Source organism: Spodoptera frugiperda, chromosome 5 (genome assembly GCF_023101765.2).
Source record: "Spodoptera frugiperda isolate SF20-4 chromosome 5, AGI-APGP_CSIRO_Sfru_2.0, whole genome shotgun sequence".
Classification (NCBI taxonomy): domain Eukaryota; kingdom Metazoa; phylum Arthropoda; class Insecta; order Lepidoptera; family Noctuidae; genus Spodoptera; species Spodoptera frugiperda.
Genome location: NC_064216.1, coordinates 5065099 through 5079090, shown reverse-complemented (window position 1 = coordinate 5079090; position 13992 = coordinate 5065099). Strand labels below are relative to the sequence as shown.

Sequence of the window (13992 nt, the reverse complement as noted above, 5' to 3'; positions counted from 1 at the left end):
GGGTTTAGTAAATTAATACACGGTACAGATAAACGTAATTAGAAGCCCCCATGTTATAAGAGTCGACTCAATTGCTTATTTTGCTCACCGAGACGACTAATTGGATTCTGATATAAAAATTCAATAACACTGTACACAATACGGTTTCCAAAGGTTTCCCCTCCGAAAGATTAATGAGAATTTAAGCTGTTATTATTATCCTTAGCAGAAGATTAAGGGTACTTTTCCACCAAAGATGTGCTATGTTACGTTGCTGTAGATACGTTTGGCTTCTACCAATCATATTCATTGGCACGCATAGTTTAGCACTGGTGTAAACGGATTTAACTAAGATAGTTTTGTTTTGGAAAGATGCGTGTATGATTGCTTGCTATGGATGCGTGCTATTTGTGCTATGGAAAGTTTCCTACTATCTATACTACTCGCATACATCGCATACGCTTCTTCCACTTTGCGGCGGCGCATTTTCATAGCACATCTTACTCGCACCTCTACATAGCTTATTATCAGTGGAAACGGTCACTTAGTTTCATAGCATAGCTACTTAGCACATCTCTGGTGGAAAAACACCCTGACAATTCAATTTTGAAACAAAAACAAGTCCAGCAAGAATATTTTTTTGAATTTATAAGTTAGGGGACAAGAAGCCTAACGATTTATTTTTCGAAAAAGCGCTCAACATTCAAATACTATACTATATTGACCTTACCTTACTTTCAGACTATAGTGCTTTGACCCCAGATTTTATCTATTGTTGTCGTGAGAATTTAACAGTTAGGTATGGCATTATTTTAGTGCATGCGAATTTCATTTTAGTCTTGTGAATAAAGTGCATTTTTACGTGCAATCTTTACGTAGCCAACGCACAAAATGGTTGAGTGGATAATGAGAAGGACAAGCAAAAGTGTGCCTTAAATCCAAAAACAAGTATTTTGCTCTCCCATTTAAAACATATGGATAAAATCTTTGCACAGCTTTGCAGTTACATAAACAGGGGTAATATAAGGGTAGCAACATGACTTCATTTGCCGACTTCAGTAACGTAAGCTTGTTTGCCTGGTTAAAATATGTAAGGCACCGCCACTCAATATTGGATAATGTTCACACGTATGTTTAAGCTTGTTAACTTACTCATTGTTTGCTTATATAACACAAGGAGTTTATACACTCTGCTACTGTAATAAGAACGACTTTTGCACTGCCAACAGAATATGAATTTTATTATCAAAGTACCTACTATGAATTGGCGCTAAGAAAATTTTACTAAAATGGTTGCCTTCTTGTTTCGCATAAAAGGATCTTTTATTTTTGTAGCTATTACACTTAAGATGGGTATGTTTTGTTAGAAAATTAACAGGAACAATGTAGCCAAAAACTAGAAGTTTCCCTGTTAGGCTTTTACTAAACCCAACGGGATGCGACGGTAAAAATGGGTCAGTTTCGCTCCGTTGCAATGCAGTACAGATAAATATTTTCAATTTTTCCGTTTCTCTGTAAACGTTACTTCAAAAAGAGAACATAGTGTGCGGTCTGAAAACCTTTGCAAAAATAAATCTCACATTCTAGCCAATACGTGTGGACAATGGATACTGGGCATTTTGTATTTATTTGGAAAACTAGCGACCCGCCCCAGCTTCGCGTGGGTGCAATGGTAATATATTATGCATGTATTATACATAATTATAAAGCTTCTTCTTGAATCAGTCTATCTTTTAAAAACACCTGCAACCAAATCCGTTGCGTAGTTTTCAAGATTTAAGCATACAAAGGGAAATAGGGCCAGAGAAAAAGCACTTTGTTCTATACTAGGTAGTGCGTATAAGCGACACATTTTGGAATTTAAAGATAGACAAATACTGAATTCATTTATTCTCTCCTTAAACATCTTGACACAGATTCTCTGAAAGTAATTACGAGAAAATCGTAGTTTTTCATAACAGATAAACATGTAAGCAATAACTATATATATTTGTAAAGAAATAATTATATCATAAGTACACATTGACTAAAGCCCCAAAAGTAATTGTTTTCTTTCTCATTTCGTTTTGTGTTTGTTTTCAGTAATTGTTTTGTAATGAAACTTATTCAATGTGAATGGGATAATGTTTGTAGTTATACTAAGATTCAATTAAGGTTACTTTTCCACCAGAGATGTGCTATGCTGAGTTGCTGTGGATGCATTTAGCTTCCACCAATCGTAGACTTTGTTTACACATAGCTTAGTACTGGTGGAAACGCATTTAGCTATGGACTTCCTTACTATCGTTACACCGCATACTCAAGTTTTGCATCTTAGTTGCATAGCTACCTAGCACACATCTGGTGGAAAAGCCCCAGAAAGGGACATTCCCCATATTAAAATATACGCAATCCATTTACAACTAGTTGTATCATATACACTTTTAACCACCATTAATATTCATTAAACATCACCCACTCCATTAAAAATTATGGAAACTAATTCATAACTTCAAGACGTCAGTTTCCATACGGTACTGTTAATAGATCTGATGGACTTGACATTAATACTAGACTGCAAGACGTCATATTAGACTAGTCCGACTCCCACATACTGACGTAGAACTCGACACTAGATCGTAATCTTTAGTGTGGTCTGAAACCATTAGGAGCATTGTTTCATCAGTGGGATAAAAAAGATTGTAAGTCACGCCTTTTATCCCCGAAGTGGTAGGCAGAGGTGTACATTACTGCACGTAAAGCCGATATACAATGTACACCCAATTTTTACCATTTCTGTTATAAGTCCCATGTAATAGGGGGTGAGCCTATTGCCATATACTGGAAACAATTCCAGACTCCGTTTTAGATAGTCTAACTGAAAATAACCCAGTAATACTTGGCCCAACCCGAGAATCGAACCCAAGACCCCTTGTCCGGCAGGAGAAAGAATAAGAAATATATTTGAAAAGAAACTAAACCGCAAACATTAAAGAATTACTTAAAGATAATAAAAACATAGACACAAGTAAAGTGCTTCAAACATTCAGAATCATTGACGAATCAATTTGGACAATCGTCTGTGAAATGTAATATTAAAGTGTATTCAATTTAAGTAAGTAACGTCTTTCAATATCTTGATCACAAATATATTACTGTCAATTTCAATAAAGACGAACGAATTATAATGAGATAAAAAGTTAGTAACGTTGGAGAGAATTCGGCTGAACTTGATCAGCCTTGTGCCACATTACTTGAATTGAAAAATTGCCAAACAAACTTTCTAACTTCAAGTGAAGTTTGATTTCTAATAAATAACTTAGAATAACGTATATTATGGACGTTTATTATAATTTTAAAGTGCATTTTAATAAGCTAATTCCAATTTTGATTAGAAAACTGGGGTCATAATTTTATAAATCTTGAATATATAATAATCTGTTCCACAAATATAAAAATTCCTAGATTAGCTTCAAAACAGATCATAAAAGTCTAATAAAGTGCTTCTTGCGGTATTTTAACATAAAGATCAGACGCTCATAATTACCCTAACAAAAGAACTCAAATGTAGATTTTTTGTTAGACAATTACAGCTATGACTAAACTCGGCATTCTATGGAAAATCCCCTAGAAGGCTAAGTGGGTTTAACAGCATATTAAAAAACCTTATGTAACAATAACCAAATTTTCCACGAGAAGTAATATGCAGCTAGCATAGAAATCACTGACAAGACAGAAGATAATCATAATGTTTGATATCGAAATGAAAGCTTAAACTGTGATAAATTCATCGATTCGCAAAAAACGAATATCGGCTGATAACCTCTGACTGAAATATATGACATCGTAAAACGAGGCTTGTTTTTATTCATCATAAAACGGCTTTCAATAGAGGAAATTAAGTTAACCATAAAATGCCTATCTCAAGCGATGTACGAAGAACTTGCCACATGGGTATTTTTAAGCCTACTCTAGTTAGGAGAGGAAGAAAAATATAGCCTCGTAAAAGTAAAGTCGGGTTGTTAAACAATGTGTCGTTAGCGAAGTTAGCAATGTTTGTTTCGAATCAATGGTGCAACCAATGTGTTTTGTGCTAAGGCCAATGACCACTTTGTATGCGGCTTCGGGCGCTCGGACCATATTAGTGCTAAGTTAGAGCAGCATTTTCGTTAGTGGCCAATGTGTTGCATAACATACAATAACTAGCAGTGCCAACGATATTATTGGTAGCTATTAGTATACCACCTTTGTTGTTGTTATGCTGAACAGATTAACCACAATTATTATATTAATGGATTGAAATACATTTTGAGCTGTGAATACAAATATGAGTTCGCTCAATCAACAATAACACGGCTTTAGTTACTATCAACCTTTAGATACTTTAATAATTTAAAGCTTTAACATCATGAGTTTTAATAAGTAAAAATCACGGTTTACTCACGTAAATTAATGGAGAAAAGCTCTCTGTTCATGATGAAGAGTTCTGTGACTCGAAACTAGTAGACCTTTCTCCATTGATTTACGTGAGTAAACCGTGATTTTTAGTTTATTTAGTATGTCTCACGATAGTTATTATAAAAATCATAAGCTTCCTCTAAATCTCTAAATTGCATTACATTGTTAAGAAAAATACTCTCAACGCCATCTTTATCCACCACAGGGTGTTATTTTTCATCAAACCTACGTGCAATGTTGACTAAACTCGTAATTCCAAGTTAAGGGTGTTCAAAGTACCGCAGTAATTTAATTTCATTTGAGTGCACTATATAATGAAGTTTGTTGTACTCGAGTGCAATGAAACGGTGATCGTGTGGCTTGCGGGCCAAATAAAATTTGTTATACCACTCATACATTCGGAAGCGCCCGAGGAAAATTCCTTAATAAAACTTTATGAAGTAATATGGTATGGTGAAATGCTGAAAATGCTTTGAGGAATAACGGATTTTATTAAAGTTACGTTTATTGTTAGAGAGTAAGAGTTAGATTTTTGTAGGTATTGTCGCTTTTGAAGATGTGTTATTGTGTTGATACTACTTCTTTCTTGGAATACGTGAATATTACTAATAACGGAGTTTTTAGGGCTTTTCGCGGTCATTTGTATCAAAGTCATGCATAGATATTAATTTAATCCGCATTATGTAGATGGCTAAACTTATGTTTCCTAAAATAGAGTAACTATTAAGCATAAATAAATATTCATTATTAAAAAAAGCACTTCATTTGTTTTATAGCCAAAACCTTGCCCAGTTGCCTAATACTTTTAGCGTGTTAATTAAAATCCTTTCCATATGCATAGTTCTATACATAAGACGAACTATTATAATCTTGAGCAATTAAAATTAAATGATAAAGCTTGTACCTTGATAAAGCGGCCACCTACACTCGGGTTTTCACGAGAATCGTTAAAATATCGAGTTGCAATCTCTCGGAAACGTTCGTGTTGTTTCAAACAGTTGACAGTTACAATAATATTATGATGGCCCTGATGTCAGTGTAGAGAACAATATTTTTTGTTTTGAGAATAGAATACGATACTCTGCTTCGCAACTGGGAATATCGATATGAGGAATCGAACGGTTTTCACATCACTATTGTGTTCTATGATATATGAGGTATGTAAATAGATTTTGGGGATATAGTATCAGTAAAGAGGTATAAATAGGGAATTTGTTGCTATGGATTTTGTTTGGAATAAATAGGAGTAGCATGGAAAATTTTCATCTAAGGTAATAGAATCGTAAAACTCAGAACTATTACAACTGTTACCCACAGCTGCTTTTATCTCTAGATAACTAACTGTAGGTACTGGGTAGACCTTAATGAAGTTTATCAATGCTAATAATCATTTGGTTAATCAGTCCAAACATTATTATGAGATTACCTAGGCTCCTATCCTGGTCCTTCCCTACGTATATCTCCTAAAATGGTCTCTCCATCACCGGTTTACACTTTTCTTCAACCAGTGTTGCTTCTTTAGCCTTCAAGAATCTTTTTACGTCAAATCAAAGCCCTTCTTTCATAAATTCCGTCTAATAAACAAAGTCTTACCACTCATCCTTCATTCATTGGCTTTATTCAATTCAATTTATTTTTCTTTTCATTCATTCATCATGAGTCTGTGAGGAAACGGATTCAAAGGAATAAATTAATTTAATACCAATAGCTTATGCTGTAAGTAATATTAAATGGGAGCGTAAGCTTGAGAGAATAATTTAGGTATATCCATTGCATGTGTCCTTACAATAGTCAAATTGTAATTAATTTATTATAATTTAAGAGTCAATTAAGTCATCCAATCAATTCCTAAAAGTCATCAAGTCAATTAGTTTATGAAATTAGATCAACTAGGTTTATATTATAACTTTCGTGAGTAATATTGAATTAATTAAGTAAGTATCTTTCGGTTCACGCACGCAATGAGACTAGCATGGTTTGAAACTAGTCGAGTTCCTCGTCAAATAATTACGTGAGTAAACTGAAATACATAATAATTAATTTAGATCTACAATATTAGTAGAAAGAAAGAAATGTAATTAGTTTCAATAGGTTGCTAGCCCATTCATAAAAAAGCTGTCAAACAATTATGAAAGTAGATGAAAATATTAGTCAGATAAACCGCAAGGAAAATTTCGTAAAAATTTCCTGTTCCATTTCAGTACATAGAAACAGTCTAAGTATTAACAGGCCAATTATCACTAATCTTGGATTCTAGATAATACTTAGTTACCTACTAAACACAGAAGTTAACAAAGCCTCGTAATCCTATCTTTAACACTTATCTAGTGTTAAAATCTTAACGAATAGCCGTTTTACTCTTTACACAAGAATTTAGGAGCAACAATTTGTCCCGAAATAGACTTGACTAATTTGACTAAAACCCATTTCGTTCCTTTTGACTCTTTTCGCGAAATAACTCTCTGACATTGAAGAGACAATTTTAGAGCAAAAAAATCTCACGAATTATATTAATGAATTGGATTGTGTGGTAAGATCATCATCGGATGCTAAATAAAGAAAAGAGACTGGGTTTCTGTTAATATGTAAATTCTTAGAGATATTTGTACGTTTGTGGAAATAAGCTCCGATTTGAAAATACTACATAATTTCTCATCTGACATTTTTATTTTTGAGACAACACTAAAATCATGCTCACACTCCAAAACGTGAGTAAAATTGTTGAAAAGTGCTACTAAAGAAAGCGCTGATTTACCCACAAGGCTAAACTCAAGAAACAGAAAGAATTCCACCATTTAATTCTGTTACAATGTTTGAAGTAGTTGCTCTTACTAGTGCAAAGTCAGATCACAAACGCTTGCTCGAATTCAAATCACGACCAGACCAAAGCAACGAACCGAGCTTCTAGTTCTTAAAGTTTAAATTGCTTTGTGGCAACGTAATCTAAGGTCTCCAAGGCTAGGTGTCCACTCGTGTCAACCACCCATTATGGCTTTCCAATTCCATTAATTCCACTAATGAATATCGGCTTTAATAACCCTTGTTCTAATTGACTCCAGGTTTACAAACTTGTAACCTTTAGCCTTCTCCATTCTAATCGGTAATAGCCTTAAAACTTCTTTGACAACTGTATAATTAGAGTATGTTAATAAGATACAAATTAGAATATACCAAGTATGTGTTATTCAGATTAGTGTTATGTATGGTTTCCTATATAGAGTTTTTAATATTAATCGGTTGCATAACTTTTGTTTCCGTGTTGGTTGACAAGGCGAGAGTTGAGGTGACTTTTAATAACATATTTTATCTTGACATTGTAGGAATACTAATAGATTTACCAATGGCACACAGAAAAACTACAACGCAAAACAACCATTTAAATGCTAGAGTATTTCTTTAAATCTCCAGATACAAACCTTGAACTTAATTCCAATGTCATTAAGCTATACTCTTGAAAGTCCCTTTGCTTTTAAAGTACTGAAATATTAAATTACTTGCACTTACGATGTAACTTATACAAAGTTACATAAAGAAATGCAGTAAAACCTTGGCAACGCGCAACGTAGTAAGATCTTAGTCATCTCATGTTTAAGAGACAAAGTAAGTATCCACGCCATCAAATGAAACTATCCCGAACTGCAAAAAGACTTTCAACTTTGTCACAAAACAATATAGTCGAAATTACATTAAATAAATTAGACAATTTGGGGTAATTTGATGTGCTAGTTTCTGTACAAGGATTGCTGTGTGTCACATCCTCTCAAAGGACAAAGGCTGAGATGAGTCATATTAAATCTGAGCGAGATAGGGAACTACATAATGTCGTGAATGGAGAAATTGATTGTGTGACTGACATAATTTATATTATTCTCGGAAGAGATAGGCAGAAGTATAATAAACCTCGTCTGAATTTTACGTATACCTACCTTATGTCACATTGGAACTTCGGATAGTTGGTATATGTAGATGAGCCGGATAAGTATGATGTACCTATCTGTTTATTCAGTGAACGTAAGATTGGCATTACCTAAACCAATACGTAACCCAAAAAAGCAGTACCGTGTATAAATAAATAAAAAAAAAACAAACGTAAATGCAAAAAATCCCGTCGACAGCCATGACAGGAAAATCCTACCAATTTCGAGTAAAAATATTGCTCTCGAAAAAGAAATACATACAGAAATGTATAAAACCAATATTTTAAACGCTCGCTTCAGTGGGACCAATAAATATCTGCATTTCAGGAAGTAAAACTTACGTGGGCTTTACTATTTCTATAATCGATTTCGTTTTACAACGCAATAAAGTCCGAATAAACCCACGTACTATCATAGCTTTAAGTACGATTCATAACTCTTGTATGGAAAACTGATCACTTTTACACCGATACCGGTAGGTAGTATAAATGGACGATTCGCTGTTGTTATGACTGAGCGTAGAAGCCATATTTTAAGCCTACTGGCAAGTTATTTGTCTAGCTGTTGTTTGCAATATTCATAACGGTATAACAGATAATATGAATGGATAGTATCATCCACTAAACTGGTAAGTGAAAAAATATTTCAATGTACCTAGTATCTAAGTAGGGATTAAATCTATAATTATAAAACAGTCCGTTTTCATCTTTTTTAAAAAAAATATAAAGAATGACACATTCGATTATTTGACGTCAGAACTTTGGATCAAGTTCTAAAACATGTAATTTAGAATAAGGAAATATAGTAACTGCTATTAGAGGATTTCCCAAACTCTATAGGTTATCTTAGTCATATCCAATCCTCAGGTGATTAGCTCATGACTCATAACTGGATTTTCTCTCTATGAATCACAAAATTATACTACAGAAATATTCATAACACTACTAAAGCTACAGTAACTATTTCTCGATCTATGACACAGAACACTATTGAAATATGACTTTTAATTATAAAGACATAAGTTTTTCTTTTCGTTTCACCAACATCTGTCGGTTCGTCGGCTCATTAACATCGGCAGCGTTTCACTGTCTTAATTAAATTGTGCCTGTCTTGTCTGTTCTTGAAATAATAATCATAAATTCACTTCGCAAGCTTTAAGAGGTAATTAAAAAAAATACCAATTAACAGGTTTCGAATAGCAAAAAAGCGTCTGGGGAGATGTTGCTACTGGCAGTTTATAGGCATAGTTACATATATATGGTGGTATGTTTGCTATAATAACTGAGAGATTGGTATTAAATACAATTTTATTTGTTTAGACTATGTACTGTTAGTAGCTACGTATTTATTTAGTTCCAAGTCGGAGTACGGTAAGCTTTAAGATATCATCTTTGCCTAATTAGAAGCGAATATGTCACTTATAAACAAAGTAAAATCTAAAGTCGTATAGAAGCAAACGGATTCACACATAGGTGCGAATATTTATGACAATATCATCGTGGAAGGTGCTGTTAGTTTGTAATGCAAACATGATGAGGCCAACTCTTATAAACAGTCAAAGAGAGCTGATCATAAATTTCATACGTCCATTGTTATCTCAGTAGGCATCTCGGCAAGAATCCTAAAAGGATTCGCTAACAATAGTAAGCATAATACAAGCAACCATCTGTCTTCGAATGCCAACGTTAGATAAAGGATCTCGTGGTCTGCAAAGTTGGATTTAACTGGAATTTTCTTTGTTGATACCACAAATTAGATGTTATTTATAGATTGAATTTTGTTTACCCTTAAAATTATCTAGGCCGTCTTTGTTATGGAGTAGCAAATCAAGCTTGTGTGGCAATAGGTAAAGGCTTATGTCACTATAACGATTCTAAGTTGTAAAGATCTGGCTTGAAATTCAATTATAACAATATCTTATTCTTCTTAAACAACATTGAAATACTAATTGGGTGACTAAATATCAAGGCTAAGCTAAATCCAAATATGAACTTTCCTGTGTTTACTTATTTGACTAATCTTTAAATGCCATAATATAAGTAGGGCAAATGTGAAACAACGCTCGCGTTGTGTTGCGTTGTATGAGTGGGGTTACTGGAGGCCCAATTACCGCCCCTCCCAATATTCCCAATCCCTGATTCCCAACAACTCTTAAATTCCTAAACCCCAAAAAGCGCGCAACACACTTGAAACGGTGTTGGTGTTTCAGGTGTCGATAGTTTACCGTCAGGTGATCCGTCTACTCGTTTACCAGCTTATACCATTAAAAAGGGCAGTTTTCTGTTTTAGCAAACTATACTAAAATGGCCTTCTTAGTTATTCGTATCTTTATAAACATGGTCATTACTATCATGGAATACGAAGCCTAAAATAACTATTAACATATTTACAACACAAAAGACCACCGCCTAACATTCTGAAAGGCACTCTCATCTACTTCACAAGTTCCCTACATGATTAATGATGCACTACTTACAGTACATCAAACGCGAATAATAGTTGCTTCGCTCTCACACAACTTACGATTAATCAATACTAGCTCCTATACTGTTTAATATTAAAACTCAATTTTGTGTACTTTCGTATTTATGGACGAAATATTTATGGAGGGTTTTAAGCTCACCCAATAATATGTTTTTATTGGTCTGAGGTTTTAAGTTACTTTATCTTATTTTTGGATGGCTATCAGTTACTATACCTACACGATTTTGCGATCACAAAATATAATGTAGCTGGCTCCTGTTTAAACTATACAAATTAATTATTATGTTATCGACTGACCCCCGTAACTGTTTGACGAGGAACTCGACTAGTTTCAAGTCATGCTGGAGGCTCATATTCTTGAGCAGCATTCCGCGATACACGACTCGGCTCGCGAGAATACTGTGTGAGTTACGTGAGTGAGCCGATCTCACGTAAGTTATAATAAAATGAATTATACAAATTGCCAGAAACTTAATCTTTTGTTAAATTAGAAGTGAGTAACAGCATAACTAACATACAATTATCATAGTCACATAGATACGGATAAAGGTCAATACTTTTAGTAAAACAAAACAAAAAACTGCTACATATTCAACACTTTAACAAAAACTTTAATTTGCAATCAAATATTCGCATTGTATTTACCGTGTTTGGTGCATGAATAACAATTAATAAAAACGGTAACAACATGCATTTTAAATGAGATAAATATTTCATAAATGTGATAAATAACATGTATTGGATAAATGGACTGCACGGTTGGTGCGATGGCTGGGCAAGCGGGTGCCGCGCAAGGTGTAGCAGGTTCAATTCGAACCATAAATTTTAAAATTGTATAATATAAATTACAATATAATTTACCTACACTGAATAAGACTATAGTAACCACCACATAGAGATAAAATTAGTATTCCTATATACTTATTTATAGGCAATGAATCGAAAGCAAATTATCATACAGTTGTTAATAATATTGTCATCTCACTTCAACCATAAGGCTGCTTTTCCACCAGCTATAGATATACGAAGATGTAATAGCTTAGCTGTGAAACTATGTGACCGTTTTCACTGATACTAAATGGCTGTGCGAGGAAGATGCGCAGCTCGAGATTGCGATGTGTCGATAGTAGGGAAGCCATCCATAGCACGCATCTTTTCATATAAAAAACATAACTCAGCTGAGTCCGTTTCCACCAGTGTTAAGCTATGTGTACCAATGAACATGATTGGTGGAAGCCACACGCATCCACAGCAACGTAGCATAGCACATCTCTGGTGGAAAAGCACCCTAAACATTATGTTTAATTCACACTTCTACGTTCTAATTGTGGAGAGTATCTACTCTATATAAATTCTATTCTTCTTTAAAGTGTGCCTTTTAAACTTCCAAGAGCAGATATCAACTACCTTTAAGGTATAACCGGTAAAAGATATATCAAGGTTAACATCATTGCTGTTTCAATACCTCATTTCTTTACTAAAATAATTTAATTTGAGATATGTAAAAATCCCTTCAATATTTTTAAATCTTAGCATAGTGACAAATTTTGTCAATATTATTATAATGAACACAAATATGTAAACAGACATACATACACGATTGTACACGTTTCACATTAGGATACATAAAATGTTACTGTAATGGTCTTATCAAAGTCATTGACCTTACGCTCAAATGACGATATTATCTGCGTACAAGGTTTCTGTGTAGCACGACGCAAAAATAAACAGCAGAAAGAAAAGATTACAAATAACTATCAAGAATAACGTGTAGGTGACATAAATCGACAGTGCTGCCAACTATTTTTAGGCAGCTAAGTGGATGATATTTTAACCAAAAACAAAACGAGGATCAAATTGATATATTTAGCAGTTCATTCATAAATAACTAAGTCAACTTTAAATATACACTATTTTACAAACAACATTCCTGGTGAACAATACAGACTGGCAGTTTTACAAGAAAATTGAGTTGAACATGCTAGTACAAAAAAAAATGTGTAAAAAACTAAATAGTTTCAACAAAAAGAGGCCAGAAGTGTATACAATGATCATTACACAGCTGTTTAAGGCTTTACAAGAATACAGCCTTGGCCTCCGAGCAATGGAAGATTCCTTTCGTTGGATTATTTTGTAGTATAAATTATTTAATAGAGCTACTGGCCACACCGATGACTGACATGTCCAATCCGATTACGTAATGCCCTTACGATATCATTTTAAATTGCATATTTATGTCAATTGACGTTTATTCATGATGCTACTGGATGTGGATCTCTTCAATTTCGAGTTTTACAGACGTGTATCACGGATTATTCTACATACAATAAGATTTCTTCAAAAACATAACGTTAAAATTAAACATAAAAAAGGGATTTGAACGTCCTATGTTTTTATTTACCGCCTCCATTTTTTTAAGTCTGGTAGTATCCCTAAAGCCTTCTCCTAAGTTTGAAAAATACTATGCTGAAAACCACATCAAAATCGATTCAGCCAAACGCGAGATAATCGCGCACAAACATACATGCAGGTCAAACTGAGAACCTCCTTTTTGAAGTCGGTTAACCAATTAATACGTGACAATGATCGAATCGTTTTATTTAATTTTCAATATTTTAACATTTACTGTGCTATCGAACAAGGTTAAGATCGATATCTGTCCAGCCGGTTTTTTAGTAGTAAATAATATAAACGAATGACTTTGTATCAAAACACATAAATATACATAGTTTTTGTTTTCATAGTCAGCCATTGCTGTCCATAAGTAAGGACGATACATGGAAAAGAAAATTACATCGATAACGTATCAATTAATTAAATAAATTAATTCCAAACTAAAAAAACAAATATTCTTCATATCATTATGATTCATTGATGGAAAAATTGCAATAATAATAGTACATTGCCTCTGTTTACTCTCATAAAAAACCGGCGTGACAATAAACATGTGCAATGTCACTGCACATTGGCTATGTTTGGAAAACTAATTGTCAGTCCATTACCTTGCTATTTGATGACAAAATCCTTCAAAAAGGACAAAATACTATTATACGTAGCATTTGAATTTAATGGTTCTTGGTATCAAGGAATAGGGATGTTGACAACTAGAATAATATAACATATTATTTTTATCGATATTGCAAAAAGTATTGTTTTGAGATTTAATTGTTTTAAG

The 13992-nt window shown here is 33.7% G+C and overlaps 1 protein-coding gene across 10 annotated transcripts in view; it reads right to left on the bottom strand.

The window, feature by feature from the left end:
- LOC118272049 (dual 3',5'-cyclic-AMP and -GMP phosphodiesterase 11) overlaps positions 1-13992 on the bottom strand; it is a 226378-nt gene that overhangs the window by 89169 nt on the left and 123217 nt on the right. The window lies entirely within an intron of this gene.